This window comes from Cuculus canorus, chromosome 4 (assembly GCF_017976375.1).
Source record: "Cuculus canorus isolate bCucCan1 chromosome 4, bCucCan1.pri, whole genome shotgun sequence".
NCBI lineage: Eukaryota > Metazoa > Chordata > Aves > Cuculiformes > Cuculidae > Cuculus > Cuculus canorus.
The window spans coordinates 53,069,028-53,083,131 of record NC_071404.1 but is presented as its reverse complement, the minus strand read 5'-3'; the positions used below and the strand labels follow the sequence as shown (position 1 = coordinate 53,083,131).

At 41.8% G+C, this 14,104-nt stretch overlaps 1 long non-coding RNA gene across 5 annotated transcripts in view; it reads left to right on the top strand.

Moving 5' to 3' along the window:
• The window catches only part of LOC128851986 (uncharacterized), a 58,690-nt gene that overhangs the window by 32,748 nt on the left and 11,838 nt on the right, over positions 1 to 14,104 (top strand). For 4 of the 5 annotated variants that reach the window (XR_008449569.1, XR_008449568.1, XR_008449570.1 and 1 more), the window contains 3 exons: positions 3,542 to 3,627; positions 6,047 to 6,134; positions 6,832 to 6,921. This is a non-coding gene — a long non-coding RNA (uncharacterized LOC128851986). Of the gene's footprint in view, positions 1 to 3,218; positions 3,340 to 3,541; positions 3,628 to 6,046; positions 6,135 to 6,831; positions 6,922 to 14,104 lie in introns of all 5 variants that reach the window. The other variant, XR_008449571.1, reaches the window with a different exon arrangement.

Below are 14,104 nucleotides of genomic sequence, written 5' to 3'. Positions count from 1 at the left end.
ACACTAATGTGGGAGATTAAACTGTACAATTTTTAAAAGAAAGTTTTTCATGGGGTGGGGGTGTGAACCCACAAAAACTTAGGGAATCTTCCCTGTGCTTTGAATTGTGTCCACAAAAACCTGTTGTGGGTGAGGGACTGGTTCAAACAGTGCTGTCCCATAGAGAACACTGGAGTGAATCACCAACCAGTGTTTGCACAGAGGATGTTGTGCGCTAATGTGCGCAGGGATCTCAGGGGGCAAAGCATGTGTACCTGGAGGACATTTGTAGTTAGACAGCCTCAAACTCATCCCGTCAAAGTTTCTGGCAGTGTCCCTCTGCAAAGCCTTTTTCCACATCCTAGACCTTTCCTTGCAGCACGTGTTCCTGGAGCCATGCAGCTGATGAAGCTGAGGGGTTTGTACCCTTGTGGAGCGATCCAAAGTACAGCCAATTTTTGTCAGCTGTAAGGCTCCAGATGTGGTCACAAAGCGACATATAGGGAATTCCCATTTCCTTATGCCACAGACAGACCACAAGGCTGCAGTGCCATCCCTCCCTTTTCTGCATTTGCAGAGGCTGAGCTGCAGCAATGACAGCTTCACCCGAGGCAAGCAACCTCCTGGGAAGCTGAGAGCAGCCTGAGGGACAAATTCAGCCTTGAAAAACAGCCAGCAGAATGGCATGCAGATCAAAGGCATATTGCAAAGCTCAAGATCCCTTAGAGACTTTTTAAAGGATTTTAGCTCACCCCTAACTTCCTTAAAATAGAGCACAGGTTCTCTCAGGGAAGAGAGAAAAATAAAATAAAAGCAGATGTTAGGACATGCCTTGAAAAGCACAGGCACCTGAAGAGTGTTGCCATCTTCTGCGCTCCCGTCTGCTCAGTGACTCTGTGTTGCAACAAGAGATTTATTATTCCTATCGCACCTTTTGAAATACGACACTGCAAATCTCTGACACTGGAAAAACTGTTTTGTGATGACATTTAAACATTTTAAATATGGCATGCATGCATCCTGTTTCCCACAAGGTGTGGGCAATGTGTAAGGATGTGAAAGAGCATTCTCAGGAGCAAGAGGCAGAGCAGTTATTTCAGTATTTCATGTGCCTTGGTCAATTTGCTTCTTGTGAAAGAGGAGAGGTTTTTTTTCAGTTTCCATCCTACAGTTTGATTTATCAGTCTGCCAGTGGACACAGACACCATAAGTACGTGAAAGTACTTTTTTTGCATGTCAGTGAAGATTTCCCAAAGTCTAAAAGCTGCAGTGAGCCATTCTATTTTGTGGTTAATGTGGTCCATGTCTCTGATGGATTTCCCTACACTGTTGCTAGGAGATGAAGGTACTGCCTAACAAAGGATATATTGACAAAAAATTTTCCAGAACAAATCTATCCTGTTATGGTAAATAGAGCCTCACATAAAATGGATATTGCAGAATTTATTTTCCTAGCAGTGGCACTGGCAAAATTACACACATCAAGTAAAGGTGAAATTTTCCCATCACAAATGCATTTCGTTTTGTTTTGTTGACATGAGGACTTTCAGTGTGTTTAATGCAGAAAGCGCTGTAGCCTTCCAGTGTTTTGTTGCTAGGCTAATAGGGTGAACACATCCTACATTAGCGTTTTTGCCTCTTCCCTTCTCTGCTACTTCTGCCTTTCAGGAAGAAATGTGACTTATTATAGTGGTTTCCTTTTTTTCATTACTCTTCTGGGAAACATGGATTCCTTTGCTTATTTTAAAGCAGGGAACATGTGTGCATGACTCTGGACATGTTGAGATTTGCCACAGAAGCAGATGAATGCTGTGGAAAAGCACATCAGCCTCTTGCTTTACAGTTCTAGGCACATGTACATTTAAAAAAACAAACAAACAAAAAAGAAGTTGAATGGAAATCTAATAAAGAGAAACTTCAAGAATTCCGATGGAAAGATTAAACTGCTACAGAATGACAAATTTTCTTCCTTTCTTTTGGCGACATAATGAACACAGAAAAAATAAATTTGAATAGAGAAAGCCAACGTTGCTTTAGTCACATAAAATAAAACTCCTTCCTGATGAGTAGTTTAGCTCTGGTGTGGTGATTATGTCCACTCATCTACTGTCATCCCAGCAGTTCCTATGCCACCATAAGGGTCTCTTGCTCTAAACACATGTAGGTAAACAGCTCACTGTTCAGAAAGATGTAAAGGCTGAAAATGAGGTTGCCTCTTACCATGCAGGGGAGAAAAGTAGTCAGGGAGAAACAATCCCCTTCGTTGCCCTGCATCTACCATTGCAGAGGGAATGGACGACACAAACTTTTTTGTGTTAAAGCTACCATGTCCCTTCCTCCACAGCTGTGCAAATGTTGGGCTGTTTTCATCTCAAGTGTGAAGCAGCTCACCCAGCTGAGGCAGTCTGCGCATACTAGTGACAGACGTGGCCCCTCCTCCTCCATTCACAAATGAGTGGTGTGGAAGGGAATTAAGAGAGAAATCATCATTTATCATGTCATTCCTTGATCTGTCCCCTCTCTGGATGCACCGTTGACTTCTGCCTCTCAAGGTAGAGTGAACATGAGCCCACCAGCTGAGCAGAAAAATGCAAGTATGGAAGGAGGTGAGATGTCAAACCTGGAGTTACCTGATTGCCATCCATCATTTAGAGGGTTTAGATGCTTACAGTTTAGCCAGACATTAACCATTTAGGATGAGACTGCTCATGCTGGAATGGCATAGACCAGCACTTGCAAAATATATGTAAAAATGAAGCTATATATTTTTTCCCAGATCAAGGCCATGAGGTGTGATGGCTACGAAGTATTGTGGAAATGTTGGTGACCAGGGTACAGTCACAACGGAAAATTTTTGCTTACCAAAGAGTTAATCTGAAAGAAGCTCTCATACAGCAGTGACTCTGCATTGCTGTCATTTGTCAGGTATTCAATGAACTTCAACAAATTGTCTTTGGCCAGCTTGAATCAGCAGGCAGTAAGTTGGTCAAATGTGGCTGAACTCTGTGGCTTCTTGAGTTAAATATATTTTTTGTTCCACTGAGTGTTTTTTGAACAAACATATTTTCCAGCATGCTCCCTGTAGGATAGAGACTGCCATTGTGCACACATTTATTTAGCTCATTGGCAAGTTAAAGTGGAAAAAGCCTTTTCACAGAAGCTGTGAAAATCCTGTTTCTTCTGTGATCCTGCCCTCATAAGGAGTAACTGTAATTCTTTTCTTATCCATGTCAAATTAGATATTTTTCAGTACCTGAATATAGTATTCGTCTGCCTTGAGTGGCTCCTGACTTTGTGAAGAATGGATTGTCTGTGATAACAGTGGCCTCTTCCACCGATCCTCTCAAAGCTCACTACAGAGTGAGTTTAGTCTGCTTTAGTTTTTCCTGTATTCCTAATACTGCTCTTCTGATGTCTTAGTTTACTAAGCATGCCTTGGACTACAGTCTTATCTCCTTCTCTTCTATTTGTGTCCCTTCTTGAGGGACCCATGAGTTTTATTAATTCAAATATGTTTTAGACCCCTCTGTTCACTAACACTAGTTTATAATGCTCTCTACAGATGGTTGGAGCTGAGTTCAGCTTTCCGCACTGCTCTGTAAGAACCAGTATTTAGAAGATTTCTGTGATCTGTTCAAGTATGTTGATGTAAGTAAAAGATTCCTTAAATTGTATAAGATGGGAAAACTCCAGAAACAATATCTTATAGTTATTCATAAACTACAGATTATCAGACGATTTCCTCATTCAAGTAAGAGCACATACACACTGTATTGTAGTGTTCATACAAATGATACTGAACTCTTAAAAAGCATTATAATGTCCTAAAAAGATTGCTTTTGGGAAAAAAAATCTATTAAGGTAACTTTTGTTTTCATTAATCAGACAGTAAGAGTTAATTGCATTAAAAAATCTTTTTTAGTTTTTCTACTTCACTACAATGTGGGTTTTTTTCAAAGAAAGAGTTTATTTATGAGGAATTAATTAAGTCATTAATTCTTCAGAGTGATTATCTCAGTCAATCTATTAGCATGAACTTCAGCATGTATAAAATCAACCTGTATTGTTTTTCAAATCCACACTATAAAATTCTTAAAGCACATTTAGAAAGAAATACTAGTTATGTTCAGTCACTGAAAAATTTCCTTTATTGTTCCCTCTTCTGCAGTCTCAATTACTTAGAAACTGCAATTGGCAATTACACAATCTTTATTAATGTAAAAAGTTGTTTCCAGTAGTAGTACCATAGTAAAGATCTTCCAAGAGATGCATGCAAAGTTAATCAGGTTGTGGGAACATGTATTCCAAGTAGATGGAATAGGGTGCCAAGTGTAGTTCCAAAATATCACTGACAAGTAGGGAAAAAAATTCAAAAGGTTTTGTTACATATTTCCATGTTCAAAAGACAACTTATCTATGACCAATTAAACATATCAAAGGTATGAACTGAGAATTAGGTGGGGGCAAATATTCATTCTTTTTTACTATTCAGTTGGACACATACCAGTGGTTAGTAAAGTTAGCATTAGCATGATCAGCTGCAAGTGATTGTACTTTTGTTGCATTACACTTTAAGCACTTCTAGCATTCTAAATGTTATCTCACTTGCGTTAAAGCAATCAAGTTGCCAGTGGATTTTCCCCCTTTCAGTTATATACTAACAAACCAAATATATGTAATATATTAATAACAAAAAATATTCCCATTAATTCAGTCATTAAAGCCCACGACATACTTTTCCTTTGCGAGCAAATCTTTACTTTAAGGAGGATCAAACACATTACTGAGCTATACCTTTCTTCTTCTACTTGGAGTATCTTTAGCTGTAGATTAATCCTTGGAAAGCATCATTTAACTAATAAGTGACATATGAATAGGACTAGGAACAATTTGTTAGTTCTGCAGCACCTGCCTTGGTATTTTTCTAGATTTTTTTCCCACTTTTCCTAGAATCAAAAATATTTCCAACAATATTTTGTTCTGTAATTTTATATTTAAATCACTTCCTTTGTCCTCTCCATTTGCACGCTGTCCTATACCTGACAATCCATTACCATGAGCAACGGAGAAATTTCTGCACTGACTACAGTAAACTTTGGGCAGTTGTTCCAACTGGTTCTGTGCAGAATCACCTCTCACTCCTTTCAGAACGGCAAAATGTGGTCTTCCTTAGCAGAATATCTTTAATTCTAAATGGGATGTGACTGTGATAACACTGTTATGGTCTCAATCCAGAAGGGATATTATAATTAATCACAAATTTGCAAAGATTGTAATATTTATTATTATTAGACTGTATTTCTCATTATTATTGTTGCTAGAATTATGATCTTTCTGTCTTGCAGTTATGTCCTGCTGATATGGTTATCCACTCATGCAGCCACTATTTTACTCATAAAAATATACAGGATAAAATCATCTTTGGATACAAGTGAGGCACGCAGAGCAATCTAGCTGCAGTGCTTTTAATTAGACTACAGCTATTTTGCATATCAAATATATCTGTTTGAATTTCAGCAGGAGGTGATGTAATTTAGATACAAAGACTGTAAAGACATGGTAGCCCTTTGTGTTTAAAGATGCCGCTTAAATGTAAACCACTGCTCTTTGATATCAAGTACACAAGGTTTGATCAACAAAGTGGCCTGGGGAACACCAGCAGCTTTCAGCTGAGATGAAGCCACTTGGGTCCTCACCGAGGGGGAAGCATCTCCTCTATTTCCCTCCCCAGAACCTTACTTAAGGGCCCTGGTTCATGTTCCTTGGCTCCAGGAGCAGCCTGGCTGAAGGACCTAAGAGAGGATTAAATTTTTTTACATTAATTTTCTACCTTTGTTCCTCTCTTTACTTTCTAGACAGTCTTTGCTGTAATACTGTCATGAGTTAGCCCTGGCCCATCCAATTTCAGCAGCTAAAACTGAGCAGTTGGTCTTTCTAGCACACTTTCAAGTCCTGTGCTGGACATAGTGCTACACAAAAAACATGTTGCTGCAGCTGTGTGACAAACACTTGTTGTTTACATAAACATAAACTATGAGAAGTTTTTCATTTGCCATGTCCTTGCCAGGTTTGCAAGCGCAAAGACAAAAGATCCGGGGAAATACTTGTTTAAACCTGCAAGAGCTCAGAGGAGGAACACATATCTATGATTTCAGGTGAACTCTTCAGTAGAGCAAGGGAAAGGAAGGAGTTTTCTTTTTCTCACTTGCTTTCACTTTCTTTAATTTCTCCAAATAGTTTAATTAGCTCTGGTGATTTACTTAACGGTTATTCTGCTTAGGTTTGCTCTGAAAACATTTGACTGAATCAGGTCTTCCCCTTCCTTTAGCAGCAAATTAATAATGTAAGAACCATTCATTAAGCAAGATGGAGCTAATCAATCTACACAATAGATTAAGAGAAAATGAAGGTAAAATCAGTCTGGTAGCCACAGCAAGCTGCTAGTTTGGGCTCCCTTCACATTGCAAGGGAGAACGCAGCATGTAGCATGAAAACCAAAGTTTTTTAAGGGCTGACAAGGAATACAGTTTTTAAAATTTTTTTTTATTTTTTTTTATGATGCATTCACTTCAGCAGAAAGGCCTCACCATTCAAGTTAGCAGCCAGTACCTCCTGCCCACCACAAGCAGAGAAAGCATGGGTGCATTCTTAACTAATTGTTGGTGCCATCTGGTGTGGGCTGGGGAAGTAGCAGGGATCTTCCCTCTGGCAGCACTTTTCCTCTCTGAGCTGCTGTGAGGAACTAACTGGGTTTTCTTTTTCCTGACAAGCAACACCCTACAATTTGCTAGATATTGTGTTTTACCCCCAAGGTGGCAAGTGCCCCAAACTTTCCTCCTCTTCCCTTCCCAGGTGGTGCAGGACCAGAAGGAGTCAGCCTTGGCCAGACCTGAGCTGCAGTGTTGGCTTCCCTGGTTATTCACATCTTTCACCACTGTTAAGGTATGCTCCAATGTCATGGGTGTTTATTAAAAAAAGGCTAATTTGATAATTAGTTATTTAGTTGGTTGCTTTCACGAAGAGAGCCTGAAGACACTGGCCAGGCTCAGGCAGGGCTCGTTGGCAAATCCCAGGCTGGGTTTCACTCAGGTGTACAAAACGTATAACTCTCCTCAAGAGAGCAGGCTAGCACCTTCCTGACTCCTGCTTGTCTTATCCCTCTTCAGCCAGCAGCTCCTGGGTTTGTGGAGTAACCTCACCCACACCTGGTAGCGAGAACAAAGATCTCAAAGACAAGAAGCCCTGAAATGTTAAATGGAAACTGGTGGCCGGAGAGAGGACAGAGCCCCCTGCCCCAAGTCGTGTCCCTCATGAGGGAAGGGGGCACTGCCAACCCTGTGCTTTGTCTTCTCCGTTGCCTGGTCAGCTTGTGTGGTCTGCTGAGGTGCTGAGGAAAGGTGGCCAGGCAGAAGGTAGTGCTGGTAAGAGGGGTCAAGCATGGTGGGGGCATGTGGGGAGGGGTGGGGGCAGGGGAAATGAAAGCATTGCAATGGTGGGAGAAGATCCTGGGAGGTAGAAAGGGAAAGAGGGGAATGACCCAAACCCAAGGAAGACCAGGCTTCACTAAGGTATCTGGTCACAACATGGCATGTTGGCTACACCACCCTCCCATCTTGCATTCCTAAAAGAAACACAACTAAATTCCTGCAAAATATGGTTATCACTGAAGCTCCTTTTCTTCTTGACCTCTATTTCTCTCCTGTCTGATAGTTTACTGGCATATCCTTATAATACAGATTTTTGTTTATTTCTTCTTAAGAATTATTTTGACCATCCAGACAATTTGGCATGGACCAGGAAGGCAAGCGGCAGCATTGCTTTTATTTTGCCGACAGTTGTCATAATGGGTGGTGGCAGCAGAGTTTCCATCCACTGTGTAGATAGGTTAGTCATCTGAGTGTGACATGACCTTCAGATTAGATAATCATGGGCTGTTGTTTTTATCAGATATGTCAAGAAAAAAGATTGCTTCCTTCAAAAACAAATTCGAATTCATTATTTTTCCCAAGGGAACTGCATACTTTTTGGGCAAAGGGGGATGTTTTTGTGGCTAAGATCCTTCTTCTCTTTTGTATATGAAGGGAATAGAGTTAAATACGGCCTTGACATTTCTTAACGATACTGTACACATGTGATGCTTTGCAAGACATTGCTTCCTGGGATCCTAGAGGTTTAGACAATGTAGGCACAGGCTTGTACTTCATTTGCTTGTTAATCTAGTGGCAAGTGTTTTACAAGGAAAATATTTATTTCAAAAAAATAACAAAAAAACCTGCCTTCATTCAGGGATTATTGCAATTCATTCGTATGCAAAGAAAATATTCCAAAAGTTGCTCTCAGTGTTTTCAGAACAACAGCCCACAATCTGCTTGGGTTGTGTGCCTAAGCCTCTTCTGTATTGCGCATTTTGCTGTAAAATTTGTCAAAAAATAACAGCTTAGCCAGTGGATCTGAACATCATAGACCCTTGCACACTGTGTTCAAACTGTGCCATGGTTTTCTTTGGGGAGTATGTGTTAGCTGCCAAATATTATATTGACATCAGGAAGTGAGATTTCCGCTACTGGAAACATGCGTTGCCAAGTATAGCATTCCTAAGTAAATATGGAAGCAGAGATCATTGTTTATGGTCCACCTATTCACCCATCCGAACTTCTGTACTCTGATGTCCAAAAGCAAAAGGGAATTTCAAAAGTACACAAGGTCACTTTTCTCCTCATTTGACTTTGGTCTTTATCAGACTCCTTGTGAGGTAAATGGGCAAAGATTCTACCCCTCTGAATCAGGAACCCCTTCCAGGGACTTCATTCCTCATTTGGAAGTGTGATGCAATTTAACAACTATCTCAGTGTGATTGATCTGAATGAGAGACAATTTTTGTCATTATCCTAACTCTGATTCGGCCATAGAATCATAGGATCATAGAATCACTAGGTTGGAAAGGACCCACTGGATTGAGTCCAACCATTCCTAACAATCCCTAAACCTCAGCACCTCATCCACCTGTCCTTTAAACACCTCCAGGGAAAGTGACTCAATTACCTCCCTGGGCAGCCTGTTCCAGTGCCCAATGACCCTTTCCATGAAGATTTTTTTCCTGGTGTCCAGCCTGAACCTCCCCTGGTGCAGCTTGAGGCCATTCCCCATTGTTCTGTCCCGTGTCACTTGGGAGAAGAGCCCAGCTCCCTCCTCTCCACAACCTCCTTTCAGGTAGTTGTAGAGAGTAATAAGGTCTCCCCTCAGCCTCCTCTTCTCCAGGCTAAAGAACCCCAGCTCTCTCAGCTGCTCCTCATAAGACTTGTTCTCCAGCCCCCTCACCAGCTTTGTTGCTCTTCTCTGGACATGCTCCAGAGACTCAACTGAACATAGTACTGAAGGTGTGGTCTCACCAGTGCCGAGTACAGAGGGAGATTCTCCCTGGACCTGCTGGCCATGTCATTTCTGATACAAGCCAAGATGCCATTGGCCTTCTTGGCCACCTGGGCACACTGCTGGCTCATGTTCAGTCAGCTGTCAACCAACACCCCCAGGTCCTTCTCCTTCGTGCGGCTCTCCAGCCACTCTTCCCCCAGTCTGTAGCACTGCACAGGGTTGTTGTGCCCCAAGTGCAGGACCCGGCATTTGGCCTTGTTAAACCTTATGCCATTGGCCTCAGCCCAGCTGTCCAGCCTGTTCAGATCCCTTTGCAGAGCCTCCCTACCCTCCAGCAGATCCACACTTCCTCCCAGCTTAGTGTCATCTGCAAACTTGCTGAGGGTGCACTCAATGCCTTCATCCAGGTCATTGATAAAGACATTGAACAGAGCTGGACCCATTACTGAGACCTGGGAAACCCCACTTGTAACTGGCCTCCAGCTGGAGTTAACTCCATTGACCACCACTCTCTGGGCCCGGCCATCCAACCAGTTTTCAACCCAGGAGAGTGTGCGCCTGTCCAGGCCAGAGGCTGACAGTTTCTGAAGCAGAATGCTGTGAGAAACTGTGTCAAAGGCTTTACTGAAGTCCAAGAAGACTACATCCACAGCCTTTCCCCCATCCAGTCGAGTCATTTGTCATAGAAGGCGATCAGGTTAGTTTGGCAAGATCTGCCTTTCGTAAACCCATGTGGACTGGGCCTGATCACCCGGTTCTCTTGCATGTGCTTCATGATAGCACTCAAGATTACCTGTTCCATGACTTTCCCCGGCACTGAGGTCAGACTGACAGGCCTGTAGTTCCCCGGATCCTCCCTGCAACCCTTCTTGTAGATGGGCAGCCACCAATTTGAGGCAGTCCAGGGCTGGCCACCTGAAAATCCCAATTGCCCTATTTCTTGTGGTGATGTTTGAATTTTTATGGAAGGTGCTGATTCATGGGAAAAGGGATTGAGTTTGCAGCCCACACGTTGCCTTACACAGTAGTAATAGCTGTCTTCCTGGCTTTCCTCCCAATGAACTGTGATGAAATGGCTTGCAGTTTTTACGTGTGTATGTCTGTGTATGTGTAGGCAGTGTAGTAAATTATCAATATAGAATGAATTTATATTTGGGACCGGTGCTGTTCAATGTTTTCATGAATGATACAGACAATGAGATTAAGTGCACCCTCAGCAAGTTTGCAGATGACACCAAGGTGAGTGGTGCAGTTGCCACACCAGAAGGACGGGATGTCATCCAGAGGGACTTGGACAGGCTGGAGAAGTGGGGCTGTATGAACCTTATGAGGTTCAACAAGGCCAGGTATAATGTCCTGTATCTGGATCGGGGCTATCCATGGTTTCAGTACAGGACAGGGGATGAAGTGATTGAGAGCAGCCCTGCAGAGAAGGACTCGGGGGGTACTGATTGATGAGAAGCTCAACATGAGCCAGCAGTGTGCGCTCACAGCTCAGAAGGTCAATCGTATCCTGGGCTGCATCAAAAGAAGTGTGGCCAGCAGGTTGAGGGGGGTGATTCTGCCCCTTTACTCTGCTCTCCTGAGATCCCACCTGGAGTACTGTGTCCAGTTCTGGAATCCCCAGCATGAGAAAGACATGGAACTGTCGGAATGGGTGCAGAGGAGGGCTGTAAAGATGATTAGAGGGCTGGATCACTTCCCATATGAGGACAAGCTGAGAGAGTTGGGTTTTTTCAGCCTGGAGAAGAGAAGAGAGGAGACCTTATAGCAACCTTTCAGTACCTTTCAGTACCTACAGGAAAGCTGGGGAGGAACTTTATACAGGGGCATGTAGTGGTAGGATGAGGGGGAATGGCTTTAAAGGGGGAAGACCTAGACAAGACATTAGGAAGAAATCCTTCACAAAGTGCATGGTGAGGCACTGGCACAGGTTGCCCAGGGAAGCTGTGGCTTCCCCATTCCTGGAGGTGTTCAAGGCCAGGTTGGATGGGGCGTTGAGCAACCTGGCCTGGTAGGAGGTCTCCCTGCCCATGGCAGCAGGCCTGGATCTAGATGATCTTTGGTGTTCCTTCCAACCCAAAACATTCTATGATTCTATGATTTAATGTAACATCTCTTAAATTGGACAGTATTTGAAACAAAGAAATCTTTGACTTACTACTCAGCTGACTTCTTGCCCCAGGAGAAACTCCAACTAGCTTTGCTGAGTAGACAATGAGAAAGGAGAAAAGAAAAAGTTTGTGGACAATAATACACTTCTGTAGTTATACAAATAACAGCTGTGCTGTACATGTGTCTAATCTGAGAATACATATTCTAGATTTATTCAGGCTTTGGTCCACCTGCCTCAATTGCCATAAACACTTCCATTTAAATACAGAAGGAGGCAAGTATAGAGAAACATACGGATTATACACAGAGTAATGATTACACCCATGTAGATGCTTTGGGATGTCTCTGGATCATTGATCCGAATGGACCTGATCCTGGCTGCAACTGCCAAGGAGTCATGTGTTAGCATCTGGTAAAGAGAAGGAGGATTTCTTATATCCATGTGGTTTCTTACAGTCATTCTGGCCCTGGAGGGCAGATGGCATTCGGCATGGTGCACAGTAATGGCAGAACAACTCTAGCTACCAGCAGCCATAAATGAGGAAAGGAAAGGAAACTGGGTTAGTGCCAGCTTTGGTTTCTTTTCCTACTGTAATATGCTCCCGGCACAGCTCAACCAGTCTAAAAGACGTTATTTCAGTTTCTATTGGTTTATTACAATTGTTAACAAACATCATTTGTTTATTTGAGGAGATGGAACATTTCATTGTGCCTGCTATGTTGTTTATATCCTACTTGGGGATGTTGCAGAATGTTCTTTGAACAAAAGACTTTGATATTTTATTGTTTAAATTCTTTGTGCAAAAGACTTTAAAAAGTCTGCTGTACTTTTACACCTTGCACTGACCCCTGTTGCTCTTGTTCTCACATGTTCATTTATGTTTCTGTAAAGTGTTTTTCATGCTGTGATTATTTAACGTGTTTATATAGGAATTTTTCTATTATGCATTTAATACATATACACACTTATACATAAATACATAAAGCTATTAAAGCCCTTCTTCTGCAGCGGCTATTGTGGCCTGAATTTCAATAGACATTTAATATATTTTAAAGGTCCAATTAACCAGCTTTAAAAGTCTTGGAACTCTAGAAGTCAGTTATGACAAACTATCTATGCAAAGCTCTGTGAAAGTAGCTGTCATTGCATTGTATGACTTCCTAAGGGTACTTGAGTGCAGTAAGAGCCAGGGAGGCTGCATTTTGGTCATTACATTTTAATAGTATCTGGGTTTTTTTTAATGGAATTCACATATATGAAGTCGCTTTTATTATACATCATGTACCATCGTAATCTGAGCTTTGGCTTAACATTGTTTAAATTTCCAGTCTGTGCTTAATGGCAGGATAGAGAATGATGTTTTTCTGTCTGTTCTAGGAAGAAAGCATACCAAAGGTATTACTTGTGGTGGCAGCATGTGTACTATAGACACTCGCTATCCTAGAAATTACTTGAGAGAATTATTAAATGTGATTTATACTTGTATGACTGGAAAGAAAGTAAATCAATTAGTGCTGGCCACAACATAGCCCTGAGCTAGTAATATATAGGCAACAGATCCTATCACTTCTTTTGGGATTGCCAATTATCCAGCTTGTATGATACTAATACTATTAGTATTGGGGAGACAATTCAGCTAGGAAAAGTCCTTCAGGACAAAGCTTGGCATCTCAGATTTCAGAATAGGGTTGCAACAAGAAAAGATAAAGGGAAGAATGAAACTTAATCATTTTAACTAAGAAATTGCCTTTGAAACTGAAAAATGATAGTATTTTGTACTGAAACATCAGTTTACTTAAAAAAGATATTAACGTACACATTAATATAGAGATGCACATCCCCTATACATGTGATATCACATCCTGAGCTGCTTGAAGTAAGGGAATTCAGTGGGATTTGGAAATGAGTGAGATTTGAAGTGTGACTCAGGACTTTCACCTGTAGGGAAAAGTGTAAGACAGTGATGCTGCCGCCACTTGCAACGAGTTTTTGGGTTAATGATAGCAAGCAGCCAGCTTAAATAAGTGAGGAACTCCTTACTTTGTGTAGAAGAACAAGTAGCTAATTTTCTCCTCTCTACAAAATATCTGACTGATGGAACTGGAGCAGAGAGAAAAGAAGTTTTACTAAGTAATTTAATTGAAGTTGTGTCAGTCTGAAATAAGAACAGAGCAAAGCAGTCCTCAGGAGCGAGAACCTGTGAAATACAAAGACACATAATGTTACAGAGCGCAGTCAGGTCTGTATGTCCTCTTCAAAAACTGCAGGGGTTTTAATCCCTGCTCATTTACTGGACCTGTGATGGTCTAGAAGTCAGTTGTAAATCTCAGCAGTGTCTCCAATGTCCTGCAACAGCTGTGTAAAACCCATGGGTATATGGTTACTCCTTGTGTCCTGCCCTCCCATTCAGGCCAGGGCGATAACTTCCCTTCACTTTCACAGGCAAAAAAAATAATCAATCCATTCTTGTGCATGGATTCCATTATCTCAGCTAGTGATTTGGAGGAAAATATGTGGGAATGATGCTTGACAATTTGATGTGATCTGTAATCCACAGAATCACGGAGGTCCAGAAGCACCACTCACTACTAGTTTAACAGTTCCTATCCACAACAATAATTCTGAGATCACTGTTTA